The 14,440-nt window shown below is 34.4% G+C and overlaps 1 long non-coding RNA gene across 1 annotated transcript in view; it reads right to left on the minus strand.

Moving 5' to 3' along the window:
• Window positions 1-14,440, minus strand: part of LOC108581846 — a 214,548-nt gene that overhangs the window by 186,347 nt on the left and 13,761 nt on the right. The gene's annotated exons all lie outside the window — the stretch shown is intronic.

Below are 14,440 nucleotides of genomic sequence, written 5' to 3' on the forward strand. Positions count from 1 at the left end.
TAACAACTTCATTAATCTTAATATCAATGCTTTTCCATTATGTAGTGATACTGGTAGTTAATAACTCAAGAATAGCAACAGTGCCACCAAAATGTCTCCCCACGTTAATCTGGCAACATTAATTGCTGCCTAGTTTCTAAGGCAGTTTGAAGAGAAAAATCATCATTTTTTCCTCTGAGTTTTTTTTTCTTCCCCCCAGAAAAAGTATTTAATGGCACAGTTCTTAAAAAGAACTGAGCAGGGCAAAATCAAATGGTTACTCAATTATTAAGAAGTCTGCAGTTTTGAAGTATTCTTTCAGTACTTTTAAGAGGATAACTTAATTTGTTTCGTTCTAAATCCTAAGTGATCCCTTCATACTTACTGAACCTTGCTATAAGCCTGTGGTTTCTCATATGTACATCAACAACTCTTATCAATGAGTTTCAGCTTTACCTCTTCAGTTGATTTTTAAAATTTCATTCCAGAAATTAAAGAGATTAAAGTTTAAAAACAAAGAAAACTTAGATAAGGTTAGTAGGGAAGAGAAACTGGGTGGTGGATTAAGATGGCCAGCTTAATCCATACTGGAATTTCTTATGGGTAGAGGTGGCCATATAATCAAGGTATGGCAATGAAATACAAAAGAAAATTTCTGAGTGGGCCTCCTGGGAAAGCTTTATAAATGGGATGAACTCAGCTGTCACATAACTTTGATTTTTTCTCCTTCGCACTTACTTTACCTACTTGTTCCAGGCAAGTAGACACAATGCCTGCAGGAGCAGCAGCCATGTTGTGATGATGAGAACAAAGGCTACATGCTTTAAAAAAGGATAGAACAGAAAACTAGAAGACACGAGATCCTTGGGTAGTTGTGGCCATCTTGGAATCCAGCTCCAAATATCTTATTACTTAAGAAAATAAGCCTCTATCCATTGAAGCCGTCAAGTTAAGCTATCAAGTTAAACATTTTTTCTTTCTAAATATGAATATATGTTTAAATTACACAAAAATGTGTGTCTGTCCCCAATATATTTAAAGAATTATTGCAAAGATTTAAAGAGTAACTTCTACCATCATCCTTGTTCTGATTTCGAAGTCAAATTTGCTTTATCTATTGTTCTTGCCCAATTGAGACATCAGAAATTCTTAATATGTATATTTGTCCAAAAAAAAGGCCCCAACTCAGGAAACAAAATGATTATGAAGTTAACAACAAAGTCAGTCAGAACCCAGGCATTGAGGAGGACCGAGAAGGCATGTGTGAATTGATATGCTAAATCCCCTCAAGATCACAGCATAAAGTTCAGAGACTTGTGGGCATGTTTGTGTATGGGTGTGAAATGTAACTGCAGACTGAAATAGACATTGGGTAATTTGTTTTTCTGTGACTGAATAAACAACACAAATACTTAATCAAAGTAAAAATTATAAGCAAAAGTCATAAGCAAAATTATAGAATTACAAACATAAAAATTATGAATAGAATTATAGAAAGTATAACCATAAACCTGTGATTTATAATTACATCTGTATTATAAAATTATAAATAAGTAATAGTAGTACTTCCTTTTCACAGAAAGATCTATCACTTCAATATCATTGTTTCTCCAGAGTTCGGGAGAGGGCATTTTGATACCACTCCTCTAGGATCTGTATTATTAATAATATGATAAAATGAAGAGAAAGATTTATAATTTCAAGTTTCTTTAACTTTCATCTCTTTTCATTCCACTCCTCACCTTCACTTTCAAGCCCTAGAGTACTTATATTTTTCTCTCACTTTTCCCTTCCCTCTCCTTTCTCCAAAATCACATCAAAGATCAATGGAATATTTTGATCTGGCTTGCCTGGTACTACTAAAGAGTCTTTATCAAGAAGTGAGAAGATTGCTTGAGGCCAGGAGTTAGAGAGGAGCCTGGGAAACACAGCAAGATCACGTCTCTACAAAAAAAAAAAAAAAAAATTTAATTAGCCAGCCATGGTGGCACATGTCCATAATCCCAGAGACTCAGAAAGCTGAGATGAGAGGATCACTTGAGCCTAGGAGTTCAAGACTGAGTGAGCCATGATTGTGCCACTGCAATCCAGCCTGGGTGATCCTGCCTCAAAAAAAAAAAAAAAAAAAAAAGAGAGAGACCTTCTAAGTTAATGAAGGGTAGAACATCACTGACGTGCCTCCAATCAGCACCCGAATGAGTTACAAACTCAGATTATTTCTTCCTATATCACAATAAAACTATAGCTCCCCAAATTAGCTATCCATTTGTAGCCTCATATCTGAATTTCTGATGCCTAGTTCTTCTAAGTCATGAAAGGAAGAAAACAGAATCATGATTTGCAAACATGACTGGATATTAGAATCAACTGGGAGGTACTTCTTTTTTAAAAAATGATGCATTAGCCTCTAATCCATACCAAAAAATCAGAAGAAATACATGGCCTAGACTTCAGTATTTTTTATATGCTCTGCAGGTGATTTTCATAAGTAGATAAGGTTGAAAACCACTGGAATAGAAGTTAGAAATGGAGTTAAAACAGGCCAGATTCTCAGCCCTGGGCTAGAATTATAGGCACATATAATTATGACTTTTGAAGTATTAGATTGCTTATCTTTTTATAAGTGTTTCCTGTCACTGTCTGTTTAAAAGTGATCTAAGATACACCCAATTCTTTCAAGATAATCAAAAATCTAAGCATAATTTTCCAGTCTTTTCATTCTCTCACAGGCAATATATGATGCAGCATTCCACATTGTTTTGTATCTTATCCACTTTTTCCACTAGACTGTTAACTCCTGGATGGCATGGACTGTGGCTTTTCATGACTGTAGGGCTGGATATAGACCAATGTCAAACACAAATAGGGTAGGACACAAAATAATTCTGGAATTGTTTGAGTGTATGTGGTCATCTCAGTTGGTCATTATGCCAGTACAGTCTGAAAGGAGATATATATATATGTATATATATATATATATTTTTTTTTTCACGGACAAGTGTCAACTTTAATGTTTGGGTAGATATATGGATTTACTCATTCAACATTGATTGTGAAACTGTCATAGAGCAGACATTGTGCTAAGACCAGAGGACACACAGTGAAGCGGATGTGTGCCTTCAGGGAGCTCAGATTTTAGTGACTGTTATTTACAAAAACAGGAAAATATGTAAAAAGGTGAGAAAAACATGCTTTGGTTCAGCATAAGAAATACTAAATATAGACATTAGATTAACTTTTTCATTTGTGCTTATCATGCAACACAATAATATAGACATTGTTAAACATGCATCAGATTGACTTTGCCGTGAGACTTATGTAATTACCACCCATACTCCTGATAACATGCATTTAGTATTTTATTCCCCATGTAAGCACGGTTGTTTGCTGACAAACTAATTCAACTACTTACTCGTAGGGACTCTTTCATGATCCATACAAAGAGTTTTATTACTTGTTTAAGAAAGGATATTCCAGAGGGGTTAAATAAATAAGGAAGATAAATGTAGTATTCTAGGAAGAAAGATGTAGGAATTAATGCTAACTAAATATAGGTATAAATAACATAGATTTGGGCAGATTAGAAATGGGGGGTATATGTGAACATTTATAGCAAACTTTAATTATATAGAGAGGCATCCCATGCACTATTTAAAAAGGAATATTAAAGAAAAATATTTTTCTGTATATATTACTCATTTTCTCCCTTTTCTAGCCAGTATCCCATAAAGTTTACAGTGAAGATGTCTTTGACTGAGTTATGAGGAAAGGGGAGGGATGGTTAAATATAATACTAAAATATTAAAGCAGGTATAAGAGATGAAGCTAAATGTCACAATGTCTCCAGTAATAAAATAGTTTACAGCTACTCAGAGCCATACTATGTTTAATAGTATGATACATGTGAGGCAATGTCCCCTGAGCAAAAAAATCCTCTAATATTCCATAATTAGAAATGTATCTCTTTTGGTCTAGAATGTATCTTATTTTTTCAAAGTTATGTAAAATCACACCAGGCCTCAGGGTTAACATCTCACCAAATCACAGTTCTGGATTAATGAGGAGACTGTAGGACAGAAGAGACCCTGGGCACCAGAGGCAGTAAAGGACAATCCAAGGACAAATGTGCTTCTCTGTTTGGACAAGGATCAGACTCTCCCTGGAGGGAGAGCCGATCTGTCCACAACAAAGGGGCAGCTACAGGAGCTGTTTGCTGCACTTTTACAGATTAAAATCATTAACCAAACATTCTGTAACGAACCACTCCAAGCTAGCACTCTGTGCCCTCTGAGGGCTGCTTTTGATGAAAATGAGTTGCATTTAAAGAAAAATGGCAATGTACAATGCAAACATTTTTGTCATTGGTGTTGACAGGGTGGCACTAAAATTTGGGCTTGATCTGGGTCTGGCATCTTTTGAAACATATACAAAGGAATGAGTGTATGAACAAAGAAGGCCCCATTTCACTTTGTGCAATATAATTTACTCTGTGGGAATCATGAAAGTAAAATTAGAAAGACATGAAGGCTTTGGATAGCCCGCAAGGCCTGCCTATCCTTCTGTTTGATTTGCTTGCTTTTCATTTTCTGAAATATAACCTGGGCCCTTATAACCAACTTGCTGCTTCAGTTGAAATGTGCTCTTGTCACTAGAAAATGTATTTTCTATTCCCACACAGAACTGCTGGACGGTAGTACAATTACATTCCAAAGCAACATACAAATTTGACATGTTACAAGTTGAAAGAGATATGGAGTTTACTCTTTTTGTGTTAAAATATAATTGAAGGAAAATATGACCAAAGGCTTGTATATAGCTACAAGGAAGTACATTTGAAAACTCCTGTTCTTCCCACAACATTTATCTGAGAGAAAAGAATTCATAAATTACTTCCTTTTATGAGAGAGCTGTGTTGCTTTATGAAATTGATGCATTTCAGCACAGAGTACAAACAGATTCTAGGAATATACATTTAATGGATGTAGATTTCCTTGCCCAGGAGGTGGATTCAACAAATATCGTCAAGTAACATGGGGCTAGATTTTAGTTTTAGGTCTCTGTAAAACTCACGGTTAAGTGTGAAGCTTTTGGAGAAACCTGACAAACACTACCTCAGTCAGCTGATCAAGATTAACATCAACAGCTTATAAGTCACGTTGATAGTACGTGTCCTGGACACAATGTGATGAGCCTGGCACTTTACCTCAGTAACCTTCTTCCCCAAAACCTGTAAGTTTGGTTGGATCATGAGGAAAAGATCAAATGATTGCCAGTGGAGGGATATTCTACAAAATACCTGACCATTACTCCTCAGAACTGTCAAGGTCAAGAAAAACAACGAATATCTGAAAAAATTTCACAGCCAACAAGAGTCCCAGAGGACATGAACTGAATGTAATATGGTATCCTGGATGGAATAACCTGTACAGAAGATTAGGTAATAACTAAGGACATTTGAATAAAATATTGACTTTGGTTAACATTAATGAATCAATATTGGTCAGCTAATTGTGGCAAATATGTTATTGTAAGACATTAATAACGGGGGAAACTGGGTGTAGGATATATGGGAATTTTCTTTATTATCTTCCTAAGTTTTCTGTAAATCTAAATCAATTCTAAATTTTAAAAGTTTATTAAATATAAAACTTTTTTATTTTTTCTGTACTGTGAGATTAATAATACTATACTTCTTTTACAAATGAAGAAATTGAGAATTAATAGAATTTTAATGATTTCAGCAGCATAACTATGTAAGTAAGTAGAGGAATCCTGTCTTCTCATTTCCTGGGCCAAATCTCCTACCATATTTAATGCCTGCGTTTCTCACAGGGGTTTGGAAATGTATTCTGACTGGCAATCCAATGACAGCTTGGCTGTCCATCTCACTTAGTTGAAGTCTTTGCTCAAACTTCACTTCCCCAATGAATCTACCCTGACCACTGCATTAATACAGCACAGAACTCCTAATTCTTCTTAAACTGTACTACTTTATTTTCCCATAACACTTTCACTTTCTAATACACCATATCATTTACTTATTTATTATCATACTCGTTGCTTATTGTTTTCTCCCATTACAATATAAGCTCTAGGAGGTCAGAGATCTTTGTTTATTATATTCACTGGTCTATCCTGAGCACATAAAACAATGTCTAGCACACAGAACAGTAAATAAATATCTGTTGAATGAGTGAATCAACTAACCTCTGCCCAGTCATAGTTTCTGGAAAAATATTTTCTGTTCTTCTAGTAAGAACTTTATATAATCTCAATTCTTTTTATTCATTCTACAGAAATAGTAAATTACTGTCTTTCTACAGCCTCTGAATTTTAACTTACCTGTTTTAGATTAGGGCATGTGCTCCTGACCATCTTTCTTATATCTTACTTTTTCATTGTGTTTGATGCTTCACTCCTCAGAGTCTTTCTCCTGTACTTGTATTGCTAAAACTAACTGCAGAGTCAGCAATCACTGGTGCTCAATTAGCTCAGCTTACTATTATTATTCTGCAATTAATTTCTATAAAATCAAACATCCCTAATTTTTCAAAAAGCCTATGAAATTAGAAAAACAGCTCTCACTTGCTCTATGTATTTTTAAAATATTTGTGTACAGGAACTGATATTATCACAGGATTACTGAGTAACCCAAAAGGGGATCCCATTTCTCTTCCTTCACTCACACTGGCTCGTCTTTCTTCTGCTCTTGAAATTAAAGAACATTTCCCAGTCACACGTGATCCATACCTGTGTTCCTTTTGTTTTTATGTATACGTATCAGAAAACCATACATGAGGAAAGTCAAATATGTGGTAAAAACTATATTTCTAAAGGGATTAAATAATACTGATCTCATGTACTATCTATTTTGTTCATTATTTCTGCAGAAGAAAGAAGGGAAGTTTTTAATTTGGTGAGAAGGAGGAACACTGGCAGCACACTTTGCTCAATCAGAGAAATTTTATGAAAGCTGTTGGATCTATATGCTTCAATAAAAAATATTTCAGGAACTAATGAGGCTCTTTTGAGCACAGGATAAGATTAAGTTATAAGATGCCCCATCCTGAGTCTGACCATTTGCTATCAAAACAAAATCTGATCATCTGTAAGATATTTTGCAATTTTGATATTTATTTTTCACACATTCGACAAATGCTTATTGAGAAATTACTATACAGAAGACTGTGAAAAGCACTGATATGCAGCTAAAGAAACAAGAACATTGTACTCAGGTAGCATACATTTCCACATCGCTGCAGATAAAGCAAGGTAGAAAGTAATGTATCACAAGGACACAACAAACACAATATAGGATACACAAATCAGGAGGGAGGGAAAGAAGCAAGGAACATCTATAATGGAGGGTTTTGAGTGAGACTCTGAAAGATAGATAGCATCAAATCAAGCATATTGTGGTATGGAAAGGCAGGGGAGAAGAACTTTCATGAGAAAGTAGTGGTTAGAGCTATGAACGCTTAGGCGTAAGGGAAAATCATAAGAGTATAGACAACATATGTAGCATATGTTACCAAAAGGAGAAGCATATATAAATGAAGAGCAAATGGGTAGTTAGAGCTGCATGAAAAATATCAACATTTTAAGGAATGATGATGAAACAGGCATAAGTAATCAAGTCAAAAGATAGAAGGGAAACCAGAAAAAATGAGTTTTGTATCAATCCAAGGAAGAAAGAGTCTGAAGAATGACATCAGTAATGTTAAATCCTAGAGAGGGGTCTATCTAGTGAGCAGTGAAGTGAGGCATTGGATTAATAATTTTTAGCTCACTGGTGATCTTATCAAAGTCAATTTTCAAATTAATAAAAAACCTAAATTGAAATTAGTTGAAAAGTAAAAGGAGCTGAATAAGTGGAAAATAATTAGAGGCTTGGCTTAAGTAATGTGTCAGCAAAGGAAAGAAATAATGGTGGTTTGAATGCAAGGTAAGGTTGAAGTAAGCTTTTCAAAAGATGAAGGCAGCTTGAACAATTTTACAGAGAGAAGGAAAGGGATCATAGAAAGGGAAAGTATGAAGACAAAATATGAAATGGAACTTGTGAATCATGGACCTCAGGAAATTAAGAGGGATGAGCTGGAGTGCCTACATGGAGTTCACACTTCGGAGAGAAGACACATGGCTTCCTCTGAAGTAAGAATGGAATCCATGGACATTTAGAGGAGGGGAGAGGATGAGCAAGTTGCAAGGCCTCATTCATTACATCCATTTTCTTTTGTGTGAAGATAACCATAAAGGCCCTTCCCCAAGTTTTTGAGAATGAGAGGTTTAAAGGAAGAAAGCAAGCCATCAAAATAGAATGAAGTTTTACAGCAACCCTGTGGAATAAATGAAGAAGGCAGGCTACAGTAGTTCTGCACTTCTGTAATCACTGTCTACTAATAGAAGTGGCAGACTTAAAACTGTTCTTTTGCAAGAGTATCACTCAGGATGATGGGCTGTGCATTAAATAGTTAAGCTGAAGGGTAGTGGACAAGTGAGAAACTACCTAAATAGTTTACACGAAATGCAATGAGTGTTTTATTTGGGAGTATTAGTAATAGTAATACTAAAAAGGAGCAAAAGTGAAACATACAGAAATTAGATAGTATTCTCTTATGCAAAGTTTGACACCTAAAATTTCATTGATTTTTATTATCAATTTGAGAAGTTGACAGAATAAGTTTTGTATTACCCCATCACAAATACCAATAAGTATGAGAAGTTAAATAACTGTCTAAGAAAATACAGAATTGATTTAAACCAGAGCTGGGACAAGTTGCTTTTACTTTTTGCCTATAAATTTTAGTATTAAGCCACACTAAAGTCAATCTCTATACTATAAAATCAGTTACACAAGACTGAAATTGAAGGTTTTTGATTCTTTACATTCATTTAATAGCAACTAGTTGCAAATAGCTCAAAATTAAGTTTAACCTGATCCAATTTTATATATTGTGCCAATTGTCTGAATTTTTAATATATAAATTTGGGCAATTTTACTTTTTTTCTTCACATTTATCAGTATTTCCAAATATTCTTTAGTAAGCATTGCTTTCTTAATCAGAGAATAAAAGCCTCATTTAGTTAAATCTTACTTTCCCCTTTAATTTCCGAGTTGAAAGTCATTGACTTATAAGCACTTTCGAATGGAATAATAAATTGTGTCCTCAGCTTACACTCCTGTTATCAGTTTCTGCTTGAAAAACATATCATCAGTAAGTGTACTTTGGTTACAGTTAAAAGCATCTGTAAGTATTGATGGCATTTTTCCTTGTCAAACACTTGCAGTCAGTAGAAATCTTGTAACTGATCCTAAATACTTTTATTCAATGACCTGTCTTTCAGGGGATCTCTAACGTGAGAAAAATTGCCAAATGAAAGTTTGCATTAGAATTCACTGATAGGGAAAAGCAGTGGTAAATCTGCTAAAATGTGAAAGGGAATTTACCATAACTCATTACTGCATTGCACAGTGCTTAAGAGCACGTTGTCCAGGGGCATGCTGGCAATTTGAATTTAACTCCATCTCCCATTAGTGCTTAGGTTTTGGAAAAATTATTTAACATCTTTAGTTCCAATGTCCTTTTCTATAAAAGAGGAGAAATAATACTAATTCCAATCTTACATGCTTATTAATTGCATGAAATGAGATAATGATCTAGAATTCTTATTAGAGTTTTCTGTATTTAATAAGTATTCAATAAAATGTACCTATTATTTTCGACTAACATTTATGGAGTTTGCCACTAGTTTTATTAATAAATAAGCAGAAAACGAATCATTCTAGAACTCACATTACCATTGCTATAATAAAGATGGTGCCGCTTTTTTTAGTTGTGTTAAAGAACAAGCTTTGAATCACTAACATTTTGCAGAAAATACATATTATTGAACATTTCAGGCTGCACCTGTTTAAAATACTCCGAAATATAATTTAAAAAGGAATCTAGCCAGCTGAACTTTCACATATCTTTTTAAGAAAAATAATGTGTGTATTCAATAGTTTTGTACCTTTTAAAATATTGTTATCTTTTAAAAATTGATTTTATGAGTTCTCTCTCTCTATTTAATATGAGCACTGTTTCAAAAATTTTTATAGCAAATATCTCTTCCATTCTATATATTTTTTTCTATCTTAATGCTGTCTTTTGATGAAGGAAAGTTCATAATTTTATTGAGTACAATTCATCAATTTCTTCCTTTATTGCTATTGCTGTCTCTTGTTTTTTCAAAATCTTTACCTACCACAAAGACATGAAGAATTATACTTGTTACCTTATAGAAACTGTGTTTATCTTTTTAATTTTTCACCCTTTTTCTACCATCCAACTAAACTGATTTTTGTGTGAAGTGAAAGATAGGGTTGAAAGTTTATTTTTTTTTTTTCTATACTGATACTGAGTAAACTCCTCACTATTTACTGAGAAGACATTATTTCCTTAATGTTTTATGATGGAACTTTGGTTATAAATTGTAAATCAGGTGATTGTGTAAATATGGGCCTATTTTTGAAGTCTCTAGTTATTATATTCGATTTGTCTTTCTTTGTGCTAATAAAATTCTATACTGTCTTATTAATACAGATGTATAATAAATTCTGATTTCCGATAGTTTCTGCTGTCATTTAGCCTTGTTCTTCAAAACAATGCCTCCAATCTAGAAGCCTAGTGGTATCTGTGACTCTTATTTCTCTCATTTTCTATATTCAGCCACTAAAATCTATGGATTTTAGGATAAAGTTATCGATAATAAACTTAAAACTGATATTCTATTGTAGCTAGTGTTTTGAGTTGCACATAACTCAAAATTATCCCTTCCACCTTTTCCCCAAACTCCTGCTTGATTTACTTTAGATTCTCATCATCTCTTGCCAGGATGCCTACAAGAGGCTTCAAATTAATGTTCTATTTTCTCCTTCCTCATGAAAATCTTATCATGACTTTTTCCTGTTGGTAGAAAAGATATTGAAATTTGGCTTTTATTTTGAGTGTATACATCTGAATGCATATTCCCAGACAATAATTTGTTTCCTCACTTAGGAAACCACTTCCTCCAAGTCTTCGTTGAGGGGCTACTGACCCACACTATATCCACATGAAACAGTTGTCACTATTTTGATTTTCTCTGCTTTACACAGCAAATTGTCGAAATTAAGCACTGACATAAGCAAAAGATCCAGTGCTTTTGATTAAATTGGACTTTCAGCCACAATCAAGTTTGAATAATGTAGTCAATCTGTTCAGGCTAGATTTCTCTTCAAAGTTGAAATTTGCATTCTTTTTCTCATTTTTGTTATTTTTTGTTTTGTGATATAATTGGTCTTCATAGCCTCTGGAGTGCCCAAAGAGAGGATATAGTTATCAATAAAAAACTTTTTTTTTTTTTTTTGAGAGGGAGTCTTGCTCTGTCGCCCGGGCTGGAGTGCAATGGCCGGATCTCAGCTCACTGCAACCTCAGCCTCCCAGCGTCAAGCGATTCTCCTTCTTCAGCCTCCTGAGTAGGTAGGACTATAAATGTGTGCCACCACACCTGGCTAATTTTTGTATTTTTAGTAGAGATGGGTTTTCATCATGTTGGCCAGGCTAGTCTTGAGCTCTTAATCTCAAGCAATCTGCCTGCCGTGGCCTTCCAAAGTACTAGGATTACAAGCATGAGCCACCACGCCTGACCAATAATAAACTTTAAAATGACATTCTAATTATTCTGTTGTAGTTAGCACTAAATTCCTGAGCCAGTAAATTGAGCAATGTAAAGATTTGTCAATCAGTACATCAATTAACCTGCTTGAAAACTTTGCACTAAACTTATCCTAGAGTATAGATGCTTGATATTCGAGTTCCAGAAATATAAGTGACCTAAGAATGCTAAACTGATAAATATAGCTTAATCTCTTTCTTGCATTGACAATAATATTATTAATGTCCTTGGTATTTATGTGGAGGAAGGATATTGAAGAGAAGTAATTTTTTTTTAAGGGAGCGTTTCTCCTCAGTGAGCATGTTCTTAATTCATAGATTCTAAAGTGTCACTCACGGCAATCTTACCTGAAGGAGATCTGAAATACGTTCGTTAGCAGTGTTGACTAGCAGCTAAATGAAAAATACTTTATGGTCATTAGCACAAAGCATTAATGTGACCTAAATAAAGTAATCTTGATGGTCTTTGCTGTATTTGTGGAAATATTTATGACTTTTCCCTTTATGACCTTTGCTAGAATAACTGAGTAACAAAACTGACATCGATTAAAATCTTTTTTCCAATTGGCAGAGTTTCCAAATTTATTCGATGGAAAGAAAACCAGTATATTTATGGGAACATCAATTTTCATTGCTTCCCTCCCTCTTAATTGAGGAAAATTCCTGAGATGACACAGTGAACCCTCTTTGTATTCCAGCTGCAGGTATTTGTGTTAAATTAGTCTTACCTTACTCTTCCTCAAAGAACAATAAATGCACCAGATCATAGCTGAAGGCACTCAAGAAAACCAGTGTTGCAAATAAAAAAAAAAAAAAAAAAATCTCAGTCATGATTTCTTTGATCACAGTCTTTAAATGGAAAGCAGAAGTCTCTTCTGCTCCTGTCAAATCAGTTGGAACTGGTTTGAAAGCCCAAATTGAAGTTAATATACCCAAAACGTCAAAGGCTAAATGAACTGTCTCAAAGTCTAACAGAATGTGATGATCAGCAGTGTCATTTTCCATGTAAGTCAGTCTAGTTACCTCTGCACGATACGCTGCAATGACTGGCGTGCTTTATACTATCCTCCCACTCTCACCTGGTGACTATAAAATGTGTTATGGCACCTTTAGTAATGGAGGAACTTACAGAAAAAGTACACTCTTTATTTGCACGAATACATGTGCTTATAAATATATCCTATAATGCTTATAAATAGGTAGAAACCCTAATTATATTTTCCTCTGTGAAAGCTTTTATTGGAGCTACATTTTCTCAGTGTGGTAGTCCTAAGTGGTTTATTGTATTGTTATTTCGCTTTATCCAGAAGTACTTAAAGTTGCTTTGTAGAGCCATTCGGCGATCCGGTCTATCCAGTAAGCGTGCATGAGTTCAAATCTTGTATATCTGCTAACTGTCTGGATTTAGAAATATTCATTTGTAAGATTAGGTCATCTGTTGTTATAAGTATCTTCCAAACAGAAATTTAGGACATTTTCTGTAAGAACTCACTTTAAAAATAACAATAAATAAATAAATAATGTGATAAAGGTCCTGTGGTCGTAATTATTCATGCTCCATAAGAGTCTCATTAGTTTGTCCATATACTTCTTTACGAGCCACAGGACATACTAAACATAGTAGTCTAGATATGATCTGACCAAAGAGGAACAGAATGGGACAAATATCCTTTTGGTCTGAAACTTTCAATGCAACCTAAAATTTAAGATTATATTAGCTTTATTAGCAGCTGAATAAAATCCTTCACTCATATAAAAAAATCTTCTATTAGAAAATAGGTATTTTAAATTCAAGTTGCCCCTTTCCACACTCAGGAAAATGACTCGGTATCTCAGTGTAGAGGTTTGCATGTATCTCTATTAAATTTCCTACTCATAAATTGTATAAACTTCAGCATAGGAATGGTATAGCATGAGCTCTTGAGTAAGACAGAGCCGAGATAAAAATTGTTTCTCAACCACTGAGTATGTGATTTAATTTTTATATTTCTTATGTATAAATGAGGATAACATCTACTTTGCTGGGTAGTTGTAATAATCAAGTGAGATGCAGTGTATAAAGGTGCCTATTCAGCACATAATAGGCACTCCAAAATGTGGTAATTAAAATTATGATTATCATTTCTGCTCAATGTCATTGAAACCTTGATTCTGTCATCTCATATTTAAATAGCCATATTATATAGCCTCAGCCTCAAATTTCATAACTGTGCTTTATTTTGATCTACATTCAGGTCATTGACACAAATGTTAAAAAGGAAAATGTAAATGAGATGAAGTAGAAAACTTGCTGCAATAAAGACTATTCTAAGTTGAAACCTATTCATTAATCAATAATTGGGGTATAAATGTTCAGCCAGCTATGAACCAGCAAAATGTGGTGATTATTTTACTCCATATGGCCTACAACAAATGAAGCTTCATCAAATACCTTTCTCAAATTCATACAAATGTGCATGCACATACCATACACAAACAAATACACACATAACAAACATGGGCACTGTCATACTAACTTTTTTTTTTTTTTTCCGAGACAGAGTTTCACTCTTGTCACCCAGGCTGGAGTGCAATGGTGTGATCTCAACTCACTGCAACCTCTGCCTCCTGGGTTCAAGTGATTTTCCTGCCTCAGCCTCCTGAGTATCTGGGATTACAGGTGTCTGCCACCATGCCTTGCTAATTTTTGTGTTTTTAGTAGAGATGGGGTTTCACCATCTTGGCCAGGCTAGTCTCAAACTTCTGACCTCAGGTGATCCACCTAC

This window comes from Papio anubis, chromosome 14, assembly GCF_008728515.1.
Source record: "Papio anubis isolate 15944 chromosome 14, Panubis1.0, whole genome shotgun sequence".
Lineage (NCBI taxonomy): Eukaryota > Metazoa > Chordata > Mammalia > Primates > Cercopithecidae > Papio > Papio anubis.